The sequence below is a fragment of the Phyllostomus hastatus genome, unplaced genomic scaffold, assembly GCF_019186645.2.
Source record: "Phyllostomus hastatus isolate PE091 unplaced genomic scaffold, TTU_PhHast_1.1 phas_contig_90, whole genome shotgun sequence".
NCBI classification, from domain to species: Eukaryota; Metazoa; Chordata; class Mammalia; order Chiroptera; family Phyllostomidae; genus Phyllostomus; species Phyllostomus hastatus.
The window spans coordinates 4,573,404-4,595,925 of record NW_025333984.1 but is presented as its reverse complement, the minus strand read 5'-3'; the positions used below and the strand labels follow the sequence as shown (position 1 = coordinate 4,595,925).

At 46.1% G+C, this 22,522-nt stretch overlaps 1 protein-coding gene across 2 annotated transcripts in view; it reads right to left on the bottom strand.

Annotated features, from left to right (window-relative positions):
- Positions 1–22,522, bottom strand: part of ELF4 (E74 like ETS transcription factor 4) — a 42,153-nt gene that overhangs the window by 15,009 nt on the left and 4,622 nt on the right. The gene's annotated exons all lie outside the window — the stretch shown is intronic.

Sequence of the window (22,522 nt, the reverse complement as noted above, 5' to 3'; positions counted from 1 at the left end):
CAGTGCCAGTCTAAGTCACCAGCTGGCCCTGAAGATACGTGACCTCCCCCCCTTCCCTCCCCCACTCCTCTGGAGAAGGTGACGGATAGAGAGACTTTGGTCTCTCTCCACCCAGAACATTAGTCTTCAGGGTGTGGCCACAGGGAAAATCAGGGCCTCATGGATGGGGTAATAGCATGAAAAAGCCCTAAAATTCCCTTGGCTTGGGGAAGAATCTTGTGTGAGGGGTGTGGGTGGGGGACACGTTGGTGTGGAGGGTGCTCTCTTAGACTCTGCTTGGCTCCGTCTACCTTGGGAGTGGGAGCCACTTAGCTCTGAAGGGCGGAGCTACAGAGGAAGAAATGTCTTGCTGTGCGGCTTATGTTGTTAGCCTGACCCTGCTTGTGGGGATGGGACTCTCAGATATAGTCACGCCTTCAAAAGAGCCTGGAGACAGGGCCAGGTGGGTCACAAGCTCTGCGTACTCATCACCACCCTGCCACCACTGCCGCTGGCTGGAGAGGATGGCCTCCCCGCCGGTTGTGGGTTTGTTTTGTTGGTTCAGCTTTGCTTTCAGTTTCAAGACTGAACTGTCACCCTGGGAACTCATGAGGAGAGCCCCAACTGGGGGAGGGCCCAAGGAACCTTGCCCATCCTCCAGGGCCGGCTCAGGGGCCCTCCTTTTCCAGGAAATCTGCCTGCTCTAACCCACATGTTTCTCCTCTCCCTGAATGCCTCTCATGCTCACAGTCTGTACCTCAGGCATTCACATGGCACCTGGGCCCCCAATAGTTTCCTGTGCTTGCTCTGCTTCTACGTGATGTCTGCGGTCCCACCCATGCCTGCCTCCCAAAACCCTAACTCCTGCTCCCAAGTCCCTATGGTCAATCTACTCTGCTCCTCCAGTCCTGAGCAGTTGGGCTTCTGTACTTCCACGTGCCACATCTTTGGCCCTTAGTGTTCTGTTTTCAGTTATATATATATATATATATATATATATATATATATATATATTGTGTGTGCTGGGTCTACAGACAGCCTGCTTCAGCCATCAGCATCTGAAGAATTGGGGCCAAGCACCATAGAGGGAGCAACACAATTGACCCCTACACCTCCTTGACACTCCTTTGGCAGTGCCAAGGGTGGCAAAACCTTCTCCTGGCTGGAAAGAAATGAGGAACTTCAGAGAGGGGCAAAGGGGAGGAAAGGGAGGGGGACCATGGGTGACCTCTCTGATGACCGCTCTCCCCCACAGGAGACACCCAGGCCTCTCCCACTTCCTTTCCGTTAGCCCACAGGGCTGGCTCCACCCTCTCCCCACCCCCATTCTCATCCCCACACTTTTCCACCCACCTCCCCAAAAAAACTTTGAGAAGTCACTCAACTCATCCTCTCAGGTTTGAGTTTCCCTTTGGGTGACTGGGAGACTGATACCTGCTGGGGCAGAGAGGAAGCACTGGCAAAACTGTGGTCCTCGCCTGAGCTCCACTGCAGCCCACCCCCACCTTACCCCGCAAGTGACCTGGTCTCCTGTGGCCTGAGATTCCTTCTAAGGCCATTTATTCTCGGAAGGTCTGTCTCCCCCCAGCCAAAGCACCCAAGACCCACATTCCACAGCTCCAGCCCTCCCACAGGCCCACAGGCAGGCTTTCTGCCCCCAGGAAGCATTCTCGAACTAATCAAACAAAAGGCTATCACTTTCACCTAAATCCCACTTTGTCTAAACATGAAACTTCTGAAACTCCTGTGTCTGCTACTTCCCCCACCCAAGGCCCTCGGGCCTTCCTGCCATGTGCCCTCCCTTCAGGTTTGCCCATCTCTTTGGCTTCTCTTCACAGATCAGTATTTCATGGTTGTGAGTTCACTGCCCATGATCTCAGCCTGTGGAACTTCTTTTCACCTTCCTTACCTTCCCCATTAGACAGTGGCTTCCTTGAGGACAGGGATGGCTGTGTTGGTCATCGATGAAACTTCAGCACTTTGCACTATGCTTGGCATGTAGCAGACACTCAGTTTGTGTTTGTGGAATGAACGTATGAATGAATGAATGGTACTAGTCATTCAGTACAAGTGAGGTGTCTTCGAGGCACTAAGTATATTCATATGTACAGTGGGTGTGGGGTGGGTGTCATGTACTCTGGCGAGGATGAGAGGAATGTTTGCACTCTATGTGTGTAACATCTGTATGTTTGTGCATTGTCACAAAGGGAATTTGCTGGGTGTGTACAAACACATTGTGTGTGTATGTGTGTGTATGTGTGTGTACAGGACATGCCAATGTGCCCCAAGGGTGGGGACGTGTGTGTGAGAGCCTCTGTGGGTCAAGAGCTGCCCTGGTCTGACCATCAGGCCAGCAAGCTCAATCATAAGTTTCCCCCTAACTCCTACCAGCTCAGAGAAGCTGCGGTGAAGATGGGGGTGGGGCTGCCACCATCACTGCCCCCCTCACAAATTCAAAGATCTATGCTCCCCAGGGAGAGAATGCCTGCAGAATATGTATGTGGCCCATAGGTCTTTGAGGCGAACCCCTCAAGGTCCACTGTGCTAGGGAGGTGGTGGGAGAGGGGAGGAAGCAGGCACTGCCTTGAATGGAATAGTCGGCTATCAACACAAGGAGAAGAGGTTTGAAATAAAAGAAAGAGACTAATCTAATTGCATTCTTAAGTGTCTATACATCTAAGTCTCTAAATTAAGGATGCAGTTGGTACAGGTCTCGCTGGCCCAGGACTGAGCATTGCAAGGCTGTACCCAGCAGCCACAGCTGATCCTGGTGTCTCATTCTGCCTGAGTTTGAGCCTGAAGCTCAGGTGAAGGGGTACATGGGGGCAAGCAGATGTCCATTTGTCCTATCCTGTTGGACGAGGCTAAGATAACTCTCCCCCAACCATACCATGGAAACTTCCAGCCCAGAAAGTTGCGTCCCTCCCCCGTCAGATGTTTGAGGATTTGAAAGTGAGAGGTGGAGAAGACGCTCATTTGCATGCTAACCCACTCTCCCCAGCAGAGGAGTGAACAACCTCCCCAAGTCCCTCAAAATAACCTCCCTCTCCCAGGAACCTGAAACCAAAGAAGCCACTACCACAGATGGCCCGCCCTACTGGAGGCCAGAGAGGCCCACACCAGGGGCTACCCTCCGCAGTGTCCTCAGAGATGCACTGGGACACAGATTCAATGGCCTAGAGCCCTGGACGCTGTCTTGCTAGTGAGTAGAGGTCTAGGGGATATACACAGACACTGGGCTCAAGGAACCGAGGTGCTTAGGAACCCTTAGTAATTGGTGGTGAATTCCCACCTCCCTTCCCTTGCCCCATCACTGCACCAGTCAAAGCCCGCCCCCTTCACTCCCTTGGAGGCCAGTGAAGGATCCCTGGCTCCCAGGGCCTATCCTACTTGGGCTGAAAGCAAAGCCTCTGTGAGAGCATATGGCCCCTGGACACGGTATGCGCACATGCATGTGCCACAGGAGGGAGCGAGCAAGTGAGGGCGCCTAAGTCTCAGGCCTGCAAATGCACACCTCCGGCTCTCTGTGGTTCTGACTGCATTTCAAAACCAAAATAGCAAAATAGAAGTGGTTTGGGCTGCTCCTGCGTCACCACAGCTGGGTGGCGGTGCAGACGTAAAGACCCTATCTGGGGCTGTCACTGGAACACGTCAAGCAGCGTTCAGCACCCACCCATCTGGGCCTCCTCTACAGGAAACAGGCCCTATGCGAAAGCCACGTCCACAGCTCTGTGGTGTGAGTTTAAATCTACACCCGTTCAGCCGAGCCAATGGCTCTCACCGAATTGCTAGTAACACCCGTGGCATTTTTACACATGCCAGGAAACATGGGGGCCAGATGGTCAGCTGGGCCACAAAGCAGAGTTCTCCAGTTCCTTGTCCCCTCTGAGCCAGCTCTTACTCCTAAAATACCCAGTCCCCCATGAAACCTTTCTGGAATTCTCTGGAAAGGAAGTGACAATTTCCTTCATGCCATTTCCCACTCCCTCAACACTCCTCCCCCATAACCACAAACAAAATGGAAACTACCCCAGGAACAGCTGTACCCTCCAGTGAAAAACAGCCCCTCCTCCAGCTAATAGTCATCCAGCAACAAATCTGCATGCTGTACCACGTGATCATTAACATGTATTTAAGAGACGGAGGGCCAGAGTCGGGGATCCAATCTCCAGCCATGGATGGAGCAGAGGTAACCCATCCGTAGGATTTCCACACAACCTTGCACTCTCCTCCTTGAGCAAATGCCCAGCAAAGGGGTCTCACTCCCAGCTATTTCATCAGCTCCTTTTCCTCTATTCCTTTCTTTCCACCATCCCCTCCATTTGACATGAAATCGGGAAAAGGGAGGGAAAAAACAAATGTTTTGCAAGCTCTGTTGGTCAGGGTTTTTCTGTGCTTATTTACAAGAAACCAAGTTTCCTTCCATGACCCTCAGCCGCTGCCTGATTCCCGTGTAGAGCTCGTCACAGCTCTGGTGGTGATGCGGGCCCGCAGCTCTTTTCCAGCTGCTCCCAGCCCTTTCTCAGCTCCAGTTTTGTCCCTAACTTCCCTGGCCCTAAGCTGTCCCAGTGGAGCTAGCAGGCGACAGACAGAGAGATGTCCTCTCATCTTTCTCCAGGAGACTCACCAGCCCACCCACAGCGTGTGATATAGTCTGCCCAGGTTGAGCCGAAGAGAGGGAAGCCCTTCCCTGGCTGCATTCCAACAAAATGTGTCACCCTGGAAAAGTCAGCCATCTCCTGGGCTGTGGTATCCGTCATCTTTAAAGTGGGTGAGGACTATGGGTAACTCAGGCTTAGCAGATGCTCATTAGGAAGTCTCGGGTGAATGAAGATGAGGGTGGAAAAGCACTTTGAAAATTAAAAAGCACTCGTCCAGATGATAAGTTTCAGGTGATGTCCAGGGAGCAAGAGGGTTTGGGGAGCAATGAAGCCCCCTAGAAGTACCCACATTGGCTCCAGAACATAGACAGGATGGGGCTGGAGATTTCTACTTATTGGCTTGAAAGGGGCTGGCTCCTCACCTGGGTTGGGGGCCTCACAGGGAGGGGCAGGCTGCTGTGGTTGGAAGAATGCTCCCTGTCCCCTGTCTCTACCACCTTCACCCCACCCCAGCCCTTTGGGTTGTGGTTATGTGGCAAGAAGAGTACTACAGAAGCCCAGCAGGAGAGGAGGGGTGGCGGAGAGTGACTGACAAGAAGAACCTCTTTCCCCAGCTGCCCTCTCAGGGGCCTTCTCTGAGCAAACCCAAAGAGCACCCCCTGGAGGTGCCTGTGGCCCTGCATCCTCCTCTCCAGGGCTCCAGAGATAGACAGGGGGCAGAGGGGCACCAGACTTTTCTCTGAGGTGAAGGGCAAGCTAATGATGGGGAGAAAACACTCCAGGAAAGGAGGCAAAGCCAAGTCTGGGGCAGCTACTGGACCCCAGTATGGTAGGCTGCCTGCTAGATTGTAAGGGAGAGCCTGCAAGTCCCAGCAGAAAGTAAAGCCTCAGGGATTCTGACAGAAAGATCCAGCTTTGCCTTGCAGTTTAGGCAGGTCCCCTTCCTCCTCTGTGAAGTGGGGACACCTGCCGTAGCTCAAGGGATGGTCATGAAAGGCCAGTGAGTTAATGTAGGTAAAAACTCTGTTATGTCCCAAACATGTTTTTCCATTTCGCTGGTCTGGTTTGTGTCTTTTTGACCATGACCACTCATTAAGTAGTCAGCATATCCTTACCTAGATGAACAGGGAGAAAGGGAAGTGGAGACAGTGGGATGAAATGCAAACAGAGGGAAGACATAACTAACGACCATAAAAATTATGGTAGAGAGAGAAAACCAGCTTGACTACGGGGAGGGAGGGTTGACCATGGGAGTCAGGGAAATGAGTTGAGTAAATGCGTAGGCCTGAGATCCACCGGGCAGCCGAATTTGAAAATATGGAAAGCAACTGGGAGTTACTGTGGATACTTGAGCAAGGGAGGGGCACAAGGCAAGCAGTTCTTCAGGAAGAGTGGTTTAGTCCGAGGTATGAGTGGAGAAGACAGAAAGTGATCAGGTGAGGCATCTGGAATCCAGGAGGTGAATTCCAGAGCCCCTCAGAAGGAGAAAGATGACAGAGTATGGGGTAATACAGTAGTTGAAGACACACCAGCTGTGTAAGCTGTTTTTGCTGTAAGAATGTTAAGAGATATGAAGTGATTGAGCCGGAAAACAGGGCAAGAAAATGAGTTCAGCTTGGACGTTTTGAAGTTGAGATTATCTCAAAAAGCCCAGGATTAATGGTGAAAAAACAGACCCAGAGAGTTGTTTTATAAACACACACACCCACACACACCAGCAAGAGGGGCCTCAACAGGCCTTCAGTGGCCAAAGGAACAGGCCTAGCCTGGTGAGGCAGGCAATCTGCACACAATACTGCAGGAGAAAGTTGCATGTGCTGAATGAAAGGTGACTTTGAATGGCAGGCACATCAGCCCTGCCCCCAGGGAGGCTGGCTTGCTTCCTTGGGAGCCTGGCTGTGGAAGGAGGGAGTGAACAGAAACACTGACCAGGGACTAATTAAATCCATTAGCGGGTCTTTTAGAAACTGGGGTAATCTGTGACTCTGCACCAACAGAACATTGTCAGATAACTTTTATTGAAGGGACAGTGTTCTTTGTCAAGGCCTTTGCCCGCTCATGTCCTAGAAACTGAGATGGAGGCTCCTTGCTCAGACCAGGGACTCCCCCAGGGAGGAGGGGCCCTTCTGGGTTCACTGCTGGGCTCTGAGGCCCATCCAAATTTCCCCTCCACCCCTGGCCACATCCAGGGGAGGGTGCAAAAGGATGAGATGGAAAGATGGCCTATTTCAGGGGGGAAGGTGACATGGACAGACAGGCAGGGCAGACTCAGATCTGAGCTCCCAGGGGATCTCCTTCTCCCTCACCCACACTGCTGAAAGCCTCTCCTTGACTCAGAGGCCCAGGATATCAAAGTTAAAAGGGACTTGGTCCATCCCTCCTATCACCCAGCTGCAGACACCAAGTTCTTGAGGGAGAAGTGACTTGCTCAAGGTCACACAGCCAGTTCCTGTGACTTCCTTCCTCTCCTCCTCATTGTCTCTCGGCATCCTCAACCAAACCAACCATTTCCTCTGGTGAGAACGAACAGCAGCCAGTGACCCAGGGCTGGCAAATAACAATGAGGCCACAACATGTGCTGAACACCCTGAACTTTCACAGCGACTTCCCCGCCTCTGTGCCTTTGTTCACACTGTCCCCTAGGCCTGATATGTCCTTCCCCAATCTCTGTGACTCCAAACCCCACGTGGTGTTCAACATCTGAAGCGAATGCCTCACCTGCTTCCTCCCCTCCTGGTGTATTCTCTCCGGCTCCCCCTCCTCCTAGCACCTTAACTTGATTTCTTAGATAAAAGCAGGGGTCAAAAACTATGGTCCACATGCCAAACCCAGGGTGTCGTCTGTTTTTGTATGGCACATTAGCTAAGAATGGTTTTCACATTTTTTTAAGATTGGGGAGAAAATCAAAAGAAGAATACTTCATGCCACATGAGAATTATACAAAATTCAAATTCTAGTGTCCACAAATAAAGTTTTATTGGAACACAGCTATGCTCATTTATTTACCCATCACCTGTGGCTGCTTTTGCATTATAAGTTGAATTGTTGTGACAGCTCATATGGGCTGCAAAGCCTAAACTGTTTACTATCTTGTCCTTCGCAGGAAAAGTTTGCTGACTCCTGGACTAAAGGTTTCACTCCCCTTCAGTGTGAACAGATTAATCTTCCAAGTTCATTTCTGAGAAGAATGTCACAGAGCACTCAGAAGTGCCTAGAGGGAGGTGTGGAACACCAAATACAAACTTGGCAGCTTCTCATCAGAAAGAAAGCACTAGTCCTAGCTCTGCCCATGGTGTGACCTTGAGCAAGTCACTTCTGTTTTTGGGTCTCTTGTTTCCTCAGCTGCACAATTAGGGGATTGGACTGGATGGTCTACAGTCCTTGCTAGCCCTATGATTTAGAGAGCCCTATCATTTAGGGAGTCAGCAATCTGTTGCATTTCCAACACACACAGTTTCAAGCAGGCACAGTCCTGATCATTTTCTCTCACAAGAGCTTACAGAAGGTTCCCCTGCCCAGCTGTGGTTTTCCGCTGCCACTGTGGGCCCCCTGGCTCCATACTCACCTGCCCTGCCCCACCCTTCCTTTCTGCTGACCTGTCTGCCCTTCTCTCAGAATTCCTTTCCCTGCAAAATGAATATGGCCTCCTCTGAGGGAGTACCCTTCCAATCTGGTGGGCCAAGAGCCTCCATTTTTTTTGTAGGGGTGGAGGCAGGAAAAGAAGGGTTTTCAGCTCTCCCCAGCCTCCCAGGGCCTACAGTCTACAGGCAGGAGGTAAGGCCAGCTTTCACTGCACCCCTGCTCTGCCGGAGGAAACAGCCCCTCTCTGCCACTTCCTGTCCCAGGGGTTTCAGCAGTTTCCCCTTCAGGGCCTGCTGGCCCTCCCAGCCCCGCCCCTGCTCTACACAGGTCAGAAAGTACAGGGAGGGGAGGGGCCTTAGGGACAGTGGGGAGGATCCTTCACAGCAAGGCTGAGCAGACAGCTATCTACACTAGAGGACGCCCCAGCAGCTCCTCTGCCAGCCTGCTTGGGCTGGAGAAGCAGGGACCTCTTCTGTTAGCAGGTGAGTAGAGGTCAGTTTATCACCTTATATACCTATCACATTAAGGACGGAGTAAGCCTGGCCTTAGAAGATTGGCTGAGAAACTGGACAATAACTGCTGAGGTCAATGTCCATCTGGGCTGAGGACCAGCCCTGGGTGACTCCGAGTGGAAGGGCAGGTTGAAGCAAGAGCGGGGGTGGGGGGAAGTGGCCAAAAATGCAGGTTAATTTGGAGGAGCAAGTGATACTGAAATCAATGTGACTTCATAAATTTGCATAATTTTGTCCCTAGCACCAATGGGCAGAGGCACCAATGGAGAACAGAATATTACATGTGGGTCAAGACCAGTGGCATTTTCTGGGTGATGGAACAGGACGTTATCACGTTTCAAAGCCAAGGTTGATTTGGTGTGGCCACTTCCACTTGTAAATCCCTCCTAGATGCCCTTTCGAGGTGGGGCTCCTAGTGGCGGGGCTGTGTGCCTATGCGCTGAGCAGGTCTGCCAGGCCTTCCTAAGGTAAAGGAGCACAGCAGGAGCTCCAGACCCTGGGTCTCTGCCGAGTTGCCAGTCCTCCTGAAGACAGGTTAGAGATCCATGATGACGGCTCTAGAAGACCCAATGCCTGGCAGGAGGCCTAGTTAGCAGGTAGACACCATCACCTTGGTCTCCCTGTGGTAATACTGTTCCATGAGGTTCAAGTAATAGTGGAGAGAAGCTTCCTAGAATGGATGGTTCTGGGTGGGTCAACAAAAAAAATGGATCTTTTCCTCTTGTACCTTTAGCCAAGACCCCTGCCAAGCCAGGCCTCCTGTCAAAAGAACAGAATCCCACTTTCCCTCTCCCTAATCCCTCCACATACCCCCAGGGCAAATAAAATCCAGTGCCTCAGTGATAGGGCCTTATCAGCCCTAAGGGAAGTGCTTGCTCCACACAAGCCTGTTTCTCCATCCCTGCAAGTTATAGTAAATACTGCTTTCCAGCTGGTAGGCAGGGTGCCAAGGAAGCCTCGGAGACAACATCTGGATGTGCGCCTTTGCTCCTGCCAGCCCATCTCAACATCTTCAATGCAAACCAAAGGCCACAGTTTGGTTACAAGCCCAACTCAAAGTTGGTGGCACGCGTTTGGAAAGCATATCTAGATGAGGAGGAGTGGGTGGAAGCGCATGAGATCAGTGCCAGCTCAGGGCAAGTGCTTTTGGAATTGGCACACATTTGAGCTAGAGCTCGGCCAGGGATGGCAGGTGTGGTCACTGTGGTCTCAGTCATGGGCCTGTTAGGGGAGGGACAGAGAGATGTGGGTACCTTACTAAACGTGAGCAGGAGTTTCTTCTGTGCCCTGTGATATCACTTCAAGTTGTTCCCTCTGCTTCTGGGGAAGGGGGGCAAACAGTAGAAATTACAGGGTGACAGGGTGGAAGCACAGGGAAGGCAGTGGGGACTTACATTTACTGGGGCTGTGAGGCTGGTGTAACGCTAGGCACTTTACTATGTGGGCTTTCTCCTTCAATTCTTACAACAAAATAGTTGGTCAGTGGTAGAGCTGGGGTTTGAATCCTGGTTTATTTCCAAATATTTTGCTCTTTGAACTTCGTTTCCAATGAAATCTCCTTTGGTAATAATCCTGCCTTAATAGTTCCACTTCAGAAACAGAAGTGAGGCTCAGAAAAGATTAGGTAACATGATCAAGGTCGCACTGCGTGTCAAGAATGGTGGCAGAACTCAAGCCCAGGGCTGTGTGAGCTTGATCTCAAACTTCATGTGTTTCCCATGGCCCCTTGCTGGTAAGCATCTGCTCAGATCCCCAGTTCAAGGCTTTGCTCGTAACACCCAGCTTTGAAGGCTCAGAGCCTCTATGACGCCCCTTTAACAAAAGCTTCCCAAGCCTGTGTCCCATCCCCCTTGGGGCCTCCACCTCAACCAAAGCTCCATATGATAAGTGAACCCTTACTTCCTGGGCCAAGTCTGTATCAAAATTGTAACAAGTTGAGACCCTGTGGCCAGTTGTGGAGGAGGGGGATTGTGGAGCAGGAGGCTTCCAGCTCTGGTATGAAGGAGGCTGAGGCTATTCCTGTGCCCGAGGGCCTACTGTTCCAGAGAGTTCCTGGCTCCAGACCTGGAGTGGCCATGGCATGGTCCCTGCCCCATAAATATACACTTGCTCTCAGTTTACACATATGTAAGTCTGAGTTCTTATCTTGGGGTGTTGGTTCACATGTTTATTCAAATATTTATGGAAAGTCAGCCCTGAGCACCTCAAGGGCTTTCTGCTGGGTCCACCCTATTCTTCTCTGTGGTAGGGTCTCCTCATATCTAAGGTCTCAGTAACCTGGGTTAGCCCACCTGCTTGACTAATATTGCTGCATCCCCCCCCCACACACACACACAAACCACTTCTATCGCAAATGCCTCTTCAAACCCGAGGCCCAGAGGTGGCAGGGGAACGGGAAGTGAGTGCTAGTGGGCATAGAGTTTCTTTATGGGATGATGAAAATATTCTAAAATGGATTGTGGTGATGGATATACAACTGTGAGTACACTAAAAGCTACTGAATTGTGTACTTTAATTGGGTGAACTATATGCTATTGAACTATATCCAATAAAGCTGTAATTAAAAAAAAAACACCCAAGACTCAGAAAGGGGTAGCAGCTCACTTGAGACCACACACAAGTTCATGGAGACGCTCCGGCCAGACTCAGGTCTTCTGCATTGTAACTCTAGGGCTCTCTCCCCTATCAGCCTCCCCATAACCCTATGCGAGGATAACTACCAAGGTTCAGTGATTGTGCAAGATAGGGCCAGCCCTATGCGTGAAGGTTGGCAGCTGGACCTAAAGCAACAGGTTAGGCAGTGGAAAGTGCTCTAGGGCAGAGGCTTTAACTAAGGTGCCACGAGTATGGCCAAGCCCCTTTCTGAATTGCAGTGTCCCCACGTGTAAAGTAAGGCTGATGAGTTTGGTGATAGCTTGCAAAAAGCCCCGCCAGTTCTGAGATTCTAGTTATAAAGCACTGCAAGGTGGAACAGAATGGCATGTCAGCTGTATGGTTCTCAGAGTGCTGCAGGACACCTTGGATACAATTAGGTGTTCTCATCGATGCTTTTCAGTGCTAGTGATGACTAGGACTTTCCCGTGAGAGTCAAATTCCCTCAGACAATTCTACTGCTGCATTTCTCCATGGGGGGTAACTTGGTGCTGATTTCCCCGCCAGCAGTGCTAAGTGGGAGAATAACCTATAATAGAGACCCATTGATCACGTCCTTTGGAGACCTTAGGAACCAGGTTCTTGGCCTGGCGCCCAGACAGCCCCACCTTGTGCTGAGCTGGTCTCTGCGGTGGAGGGAGTGATTGCTGATGGCCACTGGTCTAGACCCCGCTGGACAGGATGTTTCCACATCAAGGCCCACTTCCTGCAGCTACGCCTGGCCTCCGGTTCCCCCCTTCTCCTGCCATCTGGTCGCTTGCCCTCTGCCCCCTCCCCTTGCTGGGTGTTTACAGGCTGCCTTATCAGCCTGGGGAATCTGGGCCTCACCCAGTCAGCTGCCCCGCCCCACCAGCTTGCCCAGGGCCCTACCTGCTGTGGTTTCGTCACTACAGGCACTCATACTCTGGAGAGGCCCCCTCCTGTGCAGGTGAGGGGTGGGGGCGGTAGGGATGAAGGCTCACGCTGAAACCTACCTTAGTGCTTTATCCACTTTGCCTGAGGTAGGGGACAACATTCTTTGCTATTTTCACATAGTCTTGTCTCTGTCTGCAGGCTATTGGGGCAGTGGTTAGGCTGCTGAGGTGGCTCTCTGGCCTGGAATGCCCCCTGGGCTCTTCTATTCTCAGCCACTAAGAGATGATTGGGGCAGCACTAGGCTGGAAGGTTCTGAGAGGACAGGAAGACTTTTTTTTTTTAACAGCAGAATACTGTAGCTACTCTAGGCTAAAGGTGGGGCAGAATAAGGGGCTGCAGGCTGAGTATGCTGGAAGGAAGAAAAGCTGGGTTATCCATGAGCATGGCCTCAACCAATTCAAGCCCAGACTTCAGAACCTCATGGGCCCCATGCTGCTTGTATCCCAGCCTGGGATCTGCTCATCCACCCAAAGACTGAGGCCAGAGCTAACCACTGAGCAAGTCCAACAACTTTCTTCCAGAATACAGTACAAGGCTTAGATTGGAACCAAGGAGGGGTGGGGGATGCGGACAGTAGACAAATGAACATGCTGTGGGTAGTGGATTTCCCTTCCAGCATTTGGGCTTAGATCCTGACATTTCAAGTTCTGACCTGTACATAGGCAGGTCCCACAAGGACTGGACCTGCTTGCTGAAGCTGACAAAGCACCAGAGCAGAAATCAAAGCCACTGTCCAAACCTCATCTTCCAGGGGCTTTCGTTTTGTTCACTGATAAATCAATTAAATATATTTAAGCAGTAGATTGCAACACTCACACTTAATATAAAATGCCATACTTCAGAAAACTTTTATGAGACTGTGTCTTTCTGGGTAGAGAGCATACAATTCAACAGTTTGGGGCGTTTGGATGGGAAAGTTTGGAAAATCTGCTCAGACAATTTTGCCATTAATGGGCTATGTAACCACAGGCATGCCATGTCACATGGCTCTCACAGGCTTTTGCCTCCCCTCCCCACTTTCCACTATAGATCTCATGCTACCCAGAGCTCCTCTCAAGCTTATTGACCCTAGCAGCAGTCAGGGCTTCCCCAGCACAGACCACCATCCCATCTCCCCATGAATGACTTTCCCACCATTCAGATATGTAAACCATTTAATGTTCATGTGTTAATGGGTGATACTGGGTTAATGCATCACCTCTGTCCTTAATACATTTCCCTCTTAAAAGGTCATCTAGAGTTGCCTTGCTTTAGCCTAAGGAGTGGCCCTGGGGCAATAGTGCAGCAGAACTGTGTGTAGGTCAAGGGTGTTTCTCAGTAGCTCTGCCTCCCATTACACCATTAGTCAAGGAGCAAGCTGCCCTTCACCATCTACTCCGCACGCCTGTGGTCTGTGTTAGGCAGCTGTACAGAGTGGATGTGAAAGACTTTGAAAAAGCGAACAACTAGGCTTGGGGTATCAGAAAGCCCACCTGACTTGGTGTGAGGAAGATGAAGTTCCATTCGTGGCCCTGCCTCTCCCTAGATCCTCCCTCAGCCTTTGAGCTAGCGCCAACTCCTACTCCAGGGCACACATTTAGATCTATGGCTATGGCCACACCAGCCATACTAGGCAGAGCTTCAGAGTCCAAACTCATCTGCTTGGTTTCCAAAGGTCCTTTACAGTCTGACTCCACCCTACCTACTCAGCCTTGTTTCCCATGATTTCCCAACTCAAGCCTGGGCTTCAAGCCCAGTGGTCTCCTCACGGTCCCCTGAGGGAACATTCCAGGCTCATTCACAGAGTTTCTCAGGCCTGCCATGCCCTTGCTTCTCTGTCTCGGTTAATCAAATAGTGCCCCATCCAGCAAGGTACCAACCAAGTTCCCTAAACCCATGGAGCTGGTTACACCCTGATAACTAGAGTCCATACCCATTGAGCCCCCTTCTTTGAACTCCCATAGCTCTTAAATTCCACCACAACATCTCTTAATCCCACAGGTCTTGAATTGCTCTTTAATTACTTCATGAGTATGTCTTCTTTCCCCAACAGGCAGTAAAATCTGTGGGATTAAAGCCTATCTCATCTTCTCCTTGTAGCACAAGTCTGGGCATTCATGAATTAAATCCATGTAAATTCTCAGCTTGAGTAAGATCTCTAGAAAAGAGACTCCAGGTCTTGATAGATATAGTCAAGGGATAAGGACAGAATTAAGGGGCAAAGGTCTCTGGGCTCACACATTACTTGTCCCTTTTTGTTCCAAGCCTCTGTTAGGGGAAACACATACCAGCTAAAGTCATTTATTCCAAGCAACATCAAGAAGGGAGTTGATGATCAATCGGGTCATCATTAAAGCATTATCTCTATGTACAAAATCAGTGTTTTGACCCCAGGGGTGCCGGAGTCTGATCACTGAACCCTCGGGATAGACTTCACCATACTGGATCAGTTTTAAGAGCTAAAATGATTCAAAAGAATGGAGTGTGAGGACAACTATATGAGGACAAACTTTTTTTAAAGAACCTTTTGTTGTCTAGACAGATAAGGTTGATTTATTTGCTCTGAAGAGAAACCAGGGTATACAGACAGATAAAGTTGAAAAGGGATATGACTGGCATCTATAAAATGATGTATGGAGCAGATAATCATGGACCCATTCACCAAAAATGGGTTGTTCTTATACGCTGTTAGTGGGATTATAAAGTACTACATCCATTATGGAAAAGAGCATGAAGATTCCTCAAAAAATTAAAATAGGGCTGCCATATGATCCAGTAATTCCACTGCTGGGTATTTGTAAAAAGAAAACAAAAAAAAAACACTAATTCAATATATATGCACCCCTATGTTCATTGCAGCATTACTAGTAATAGCCAAGATACGGAAGCAACCTAGATGTCCATCAATAGGTGAAGGGATATATGGAATGTATATGTACATATAATTTCAGCAGTAAAAAAGGAATGAAATCTTGCCATTTGCAATAAAACACATGCACCCAGAAGATATTATGCTAAGTGAAATAAGACGGAAAAAGACAAATAATGTGTAATTTCACTTATATGTGGAATCTAAAACAAAACAAATGAATAAATAAAACAAAACAGAAACAGACCCAAAGATATAGATAACAAGCTGATGGTTATCAAAGGGGAAGGGAGTAGAGGAATGGAAAAAAACAAAAAAATTAAAAAATGAAAATAAAAGGATGTGAGGAGCAAAATATATAACTATAATTTAGAACAGATCCAATCAGTTCTTTACAGATATAGTATTTAGATATTTACGAAAGGCCATATATTAGTTGTGTGCATTACAAAAATGGGTTACAAATAAAAGGCAAATAAATAGTCTTATATTGCAAATGCATAGTACAGTTAAGGAACTTTTTAGCTGAAGAATACTAGTGAAAAGATTAAGCATCTTCTAAAATGACAAATGTATCTCTTGCACATCAATGTTTCTCTCACTCTCTTTCTCCCTTCCTTCCCCCTCTCTAAAAATACATTATTAGAAAGAAGAATCATTATAAATCTACAGTAATCAACATAATTGATATTGGAATAAAGATAAACAAATAGGTCAATCAATGAAAAAGAATACAGAGTCCAGAAATAAGTCCACATGTATAAGGACAACTGCAATAGAATAATGATAGCTTTTTCAACAAATGGTGCTGGAAGAATAGTATATGTATTGTTAAAAAAATGAATTTGGGGCCATACTTCTTACCATACCAAGAAAAATTTTTTCTTACCAAGAAAAATTTGACTTGAAATGGATCAAAAACCAAAATGTAAAGCTTAAAACTATAGAACTTCTGAAAGAAAACATAAGGCAAAATATTTTCCCACCCAAAACTACTGAAACTGATAAATGAATTCAGTAAAGTAGCAGGATACAAAATTAACATCCAGAAATTAGTTGTAGTTTTACATACCAATAAAAAACTATCAAAAAGAAAAATTAAGAGAACAGTGTCACTGAGGAAAGTAGCTGAAGAAGATACAAATAAATGGAACCACATACCATGTTCATGGGTCGGAAGATTTAACATTGCTAAAATGTCCATACTACGCAAAGCAATCTATAGATTCAGTGCAATTCATATCAAAATACCAATAGCATTTTTCACAGAACTAGAGCAAATAATCCTAAAATTTTTATGGAACCATAAAAGATCCTGAATAGCTACAACAATGTTGAGAAAGAAGAACAAAATTGGAGTATCATGCTACCTGATATCAAACTACACTACAAGGCTATAGTAACCAAAAGAGCATGGTACTGGCATTAAAACAGACACATAGATCAATAAAACAGAACAGAAAGCCCAGAAATAAATGCATACCTATATGATCAATTAATATATGACAAAAAAAGGCAAGAATACAATGAGTATTCTTACAATGAGGTAAATATACAATGAGGTAAAGATTGTCTAGTCAAGCCCTGGCTGGTGTAGCTCAGTGGATTGAGCGCGGGCTGTGTACCAAAGTGTCGCAGGTTCGATTCCCAGCCAGGGTACATGCCTGGGTTGCAGGCCATAACCCCCAGGAACCGCACATTGATGTTTCTCTCTCTCTCTCTCTATCTCCCTCCCTTCCCTCTCAAAAAAAATAAATAAATGAAATCTTAAAAAAAAAAGATTGTCTAGTCAATAAATGTTGTTGGGAAAACTGAACAGACACATGCAAAAATGAAACTAGACCACCTTCTTATACCACATACAAGAATAAACTCAAAATGGATTACAGGCTTAAATGTAAGATTTGAAACCATAAAACTAGAAGAAAACATAGGCAGTAAACTCTCTGACATTGCTCTCAGTAATATTTTTCTGATATATCTCTTCAGGCAATGGAAACAAAAGAAAAAAAAACAAGCAGGACTACATCAAATTACTGTAAAAAGCTTTGCACAGTGCCCTGAACATCATGACTCAGTTGGTTGAGCAACCTCTCACAAAGCGAAAGGTCGCCGGTTCGATTCCAGGTCAGGGCATATGCCTGGGTTGCAGTCCCAATCTCCAGTTGGGGTGTGTATGAGAGGCAACAGATTGATGTTTCTGTCACACACTGATGATTCTCTCCCTTTTCTTTCTCCCTCCCTTCCCCTCTCTCTAAAAAAATAAATATATAAAATCTTTTTTAAATAAAGTTTTACACAGTGAAAGAACCATCAACAAAATGAAAAGATGAATGGGAGAGCATCTGCTAAAAGGGTTAATATCCAGAATTTATAAAGAACTTATAAAACTCAGCACCAAAAAAAACATCACACAAGCAAACAAATAATCCAATTTAAAAAATGGGCAAGAGACCCTGGCTGGCGTAGCTCAGTGGATTGAGTGTGGGCTGCAAACCAAAGTATCGCAGGTTCAATTACCAGTCAGGGCACATGCCTGGGTTACAGGCCATGGCACACAGCAACCGCACATTGATGTTTCTCTCTCTCTCTCTCTCTCTCTCTCTCTCTCTCTCTCTCTCTCTCTCTCTCTCTGTCTCTCTCTCTTTCTCCCTCCCTTCCCTCTCTAAAAATAAATAAATAAAATCTTTAAAAAGAAATGGGCAAGATACCTGAATAGACAATTCTCCAAGGAGGACTTACAGATGGCCAGTAGACATATGAAAAGATGCTGAATGTCACTAATCATCATAGAGATGCAAATTAAAACCACCATGAGATATCACCTCACACCTCTCAGATTGGTTACCATCAATAAATCAACAAACAAATGTTGACAAGGATGTGGGGAAAAAGGAACCCTAGTGCACTGTTGGTGGGACTGAAGGCTGGTAATCCACTATGGAAAACAGTATGAAGTTTCCTCAAAAAAATAAAAATAGAACTACCTTATGATCCAGCAATTCCACTCCTGGGTATTTATCCACAGAAATCCAAAACAGTAATTCAAAATGATATATGCATTTCTATGTTCATTGCAGTATTATTTACAACAGCCAAGCAACCCCAGTGCCCATTAATAGAGAAATGGATAAAAAGTGATGATACATATATACAATGGAATATTACTCGGCCATAAAAAATAATGAAATCTTACCATTTGGGACAACATGGATGGACCCAAAGTGTATTATACTAAGTGAAATAAGTCAGACAGAGAAAGACAAATACCATATCATTTTACTTATATGTGGAATCTAAAAAAAACCCAAACAAAATAAATGAACAAACAAAACAGAAACAGACTCATAGATACAGAGAACAAACTGATGGTTGCCAGAGGAGAGGTGGGTTGAGGGGCTGGGTGAAAAAGGTAAAAGGATTAAAAGTACAAATTAGTAGTTACAAAATAGTCACAGGGATATAAAGTACAGCATAGGGAAGATAGTCACTAATATTGTAATAACTATGTATGGTGCCAGGTGGGTACTAGACTTATGGGGGTGATGACTTTGTAAAAATATATACATAATCTCCACCATGCTCTGCAACTAAAACTAATATAAAATAATATTGAATGTCAAATGTAATTTAAAAGAAAACTTAAATATTTTATTTATTTTCAGAGAGGGAGAAAGCGAGGGAGGGAAAACATCAATGTGAGAAAGAAACATCAATTGGTTGCCTCATGTACATGTCCTGACCAAGGACCAAACCCAAAACCTAGGCATGTGCCCTGACCCAGAAATGAACTGGTGACCTTTCACTCCAAGGCACAATGCCCAACCAAGCCACACCCATCAGGGCTAATTAATTATTTTTAAGTAAAAAAAATTGTGACCTAGGGCTAGGTGAAGAATTCTTAGATATAACACCAAAAGCATGATCCATAAAAGTAAAAATTGATTAGTTGGATTTTATCAAATTTAAAACCTTCCACTCTTAAAAAGACACTGTGCAGAGAATGAAAAGCCAAGCTCCTGTCTTGGAGCAAATCTTTGCAAAGTATGTATCTGATAAAGGTCTTGTATCTAGAATTTATAAATAACTCTCAAAATTCAGCTACAGGAAAAAAATACAAGCCAATTTCAAAACGGACAAGAGATTTGAACAGACACCTCACCAAAGAAGATATAAGGATGACAGATAAGTACATGAAGAGATGCTCAGCATCATCAGTCAGTAGGGAAATACAAATGAAAGCCACAATGAGATGCCACTGCACACCTGTTAGAATGGCTATCATTAACAACACTGCCCACACTAAGTTTTCGAGAGGATGTGGAGCAATTGGAACTCTCATGTACTTTTGGTGGGAATGTAAAATGGTACATCTACTTTGTAAAACAGGTTCACAGTTTCTTAAAAAGTTGAACTTACAACAACTGTATGATCCAGCCATGAAACTCCTAGCTATGTAACCAAGAGAAAAGGACATATACCCATACAAAGATATGTACACAGATGTCCATAGTAACTTTGTTTGTAATAGTCAAAATCTGGGGGAATAGATACCAAATGTTCATCAACTGATGAATAAATAACAGTGTATACTATATCCATACAATGGAATGCTACTTAGCAATGAAAAGGAATGAAATACTGATGAATATAACAACATGGATGAATCTTAAAATAAATATGCTGAATGAAAGAAGCCATACAAAATGAGAGTATGTGCTATATGATTCCATTTATATAAAACTCTAGGGAATACAAACTATTACAATGAGTACTAAATAAGCCCTAGGGTTGTAGTGCACAGGACAGTGAATATAGGCAACGATAATGTGTTATAATCAACAGACTTGCTAAGAGACTAGATCTTAATTATTTCAATCATTAAAAAGAAAGGACAGTTATGTAGTAATAGAAGTGCTAATTATCACAACTGGAGTCATATTACAATATATAAATGAATCAAATTAGCATGTTGTACACCTTAAATTCATACAATATTATATCCAAAGTATATTTCAATTAAAAAAAGAAAATGCACCTTGGCTGGTGTGGCTCAGTGGATTGGGTGCTGGCCTGTGAACCAAAGGGTCATCAGTTAGATTCCCAGTCGGGGCACATGCCTAGGTTGCAGGCCAGGTCCCCAGCAGGGGACACACGAGAGGCAACCACACACTGATGTTTCTATCCCTTTCTTTCTCCCTCCCTTTAAAAATAAACACATAAAATATTTTTTAAAAGAAAAAAGAAAATGCATACTAATCAATAGTGACAGAAAGAAGATAAGTAGTTGCTCAGGCTGAGAACAAGGGATCGCAAAGGTGCACACGGAAACTTTCAGGGGTGATGGTTTCATGAGTATCTATCTACATATGTCAAATATTACCAAATTGTACTCTTTAAATATGTGCAGTTTCTTGTATGTCAATATTACCTCACTAAAGCTATTAAATAAAGAGAAATTTCCCCAGATGGATACAAAAACAGCAATACTCTATAATTTTACGATGTCACATTACTATGTGACATGATTAAATTACTATGTAAATTAAACTATGTGGAATTTTATTCTTTAACAGCAATAAAGACAAAAGAAGCAAGAACACCTATGCTCTCCTAGGAACCACATTCCTTGGTGTCACCAGTAGAGGCAAATTCTGAACCTTGGCACTTACTGAGTGTCCTGATTCTAGTGGGTTTGTGTTGTTTTATCTTTTGTTCATCCTCATGCCAATGTTATTATCCCACCTAGCCTGGAATGTCCCTATAGCACAGCCAAAGCTCTCTCCTATTTTCAAAAGCCGTCTGCCCATTCACCACCAGGAAACCTTCCCAGTGAAGCTCAGGATGGAGAATGACCTTCTTCTAGATAAGGTCATTCTTATCCAAGGACCCCCATCATCACCTGATCTACAAATCTTAAGTGCCATAGGCTCATTGGCACTTCAGCTCCTGCCTGCTGTGGGGCTAAGTGCATACATATTGCTACAGCTCTAGATTTAGGTTTAGATCCTTCAGAGCAGGGGGTTGGACCTGGTGTGTGTGTGTGTTTAAGATTACAGTGGCGCCAAGAAAGTGGTCACCTAATGAGACAGGTGTTTTCTGTGCATGGATTCTAAGAAAATCAGCAGAGCTGAACTAGCCTATTATCCTCTGAGGGAATTATGGGAAAAAGGCACATTATCTCTTAAATGTATGCATAAGTACCTCCTTTTTATCAGGTCATCAGGAATTTGGGGAGGTTAAGACTGATTGCCCGCCCATTCTTCCACCCCCCTGAGGCCTAGCAGTTCTAACCTGGGAGGCTGGAACCAAGAGACTGAGTGGAGTAGTTCTGGGGTGGTCCAAGGGCAATCCCGTTTATCCTTGGCTTCCTAGCTCTGCTGGTGACAGGCTCCTCAAGCAAACACAATCCATTTGATAGCAGATGGAACCTTCAAGTTAGTTTCTGGGAGGACTTTGGAATGGGAATGGCCCAGCCCCCTCGGAACTCTTCTGGGCAAAGGCAGTGCCCCGATTCTAACCCCAGGCCTCCAGGCATTGGTCCAGAATTATCCTATCATCCACTCTAGCAAAAGGAAGGAGAAAGTGAGCAGTGTTGACCAGTTGGCTCCCAGAATTCTGTAGCGTAAGAACAACAAACTGATGATTGCTAAATACTAGCTAGGGGTGGAATGTGAGGTCTGTTCTCAAAGGAACTTACTCTGATTCCTACTGCAAATGATAAGATAAAAGTGGTGAAGAGACAGATGGCAATGTTAATAAAAATATTAAAAACAAGTTTCACTCTACACGCATGCACACACATGCACACAGACAACTTTCTTCCACATCCCTTCCTTGTTCTGTGTGGTGGAAGCATCAATACAAACTTAGTGGAAAGATCTGGAAAACTTTCCTCTTGGTTTTAGGAATGGATATGACATACCCTGCCAGCAATGCCGGAGAAGCAGCTGATCTCTGGTAGCTGGCAAAGTCAAGGGTATGTGAAGGGGAAACAACAACAACAACAACAACAACAACAACAACAACCAGCTACAGAAATGAGAGCTAGCATTTATTGGGTAGTTACTATGTGCCAGACACCATGCTGAGTGTGTTACAAGCATTATCTCCTTTAATTTTGACTCTGACCCTGTGAAGTGGGCACTGAAATCCAGAATGGTTAAGCGAGGAGCCCCGTCACTGGTAGGTAAGTGGTAACTCTGGCTTATGAAGGCACAGAGCCTGTGCTCTTCCCAGCCTTGAGACAATATGCTCTTGAGAGGAATTCAGGTTAGACTAGAAGAGGAAGTGCCAGCACTGGAAAAAGATGATCTGTCAAGGTGGGAACCTAAGAAAAAGTTTGCTCAACCTGGGAAAGCTGCTTAGCCTCTTGCTTCTTTTTCACCTGTCTGAGAAATGTGGCACTTTCCCTTGCAGACCTCCCCCCCCCC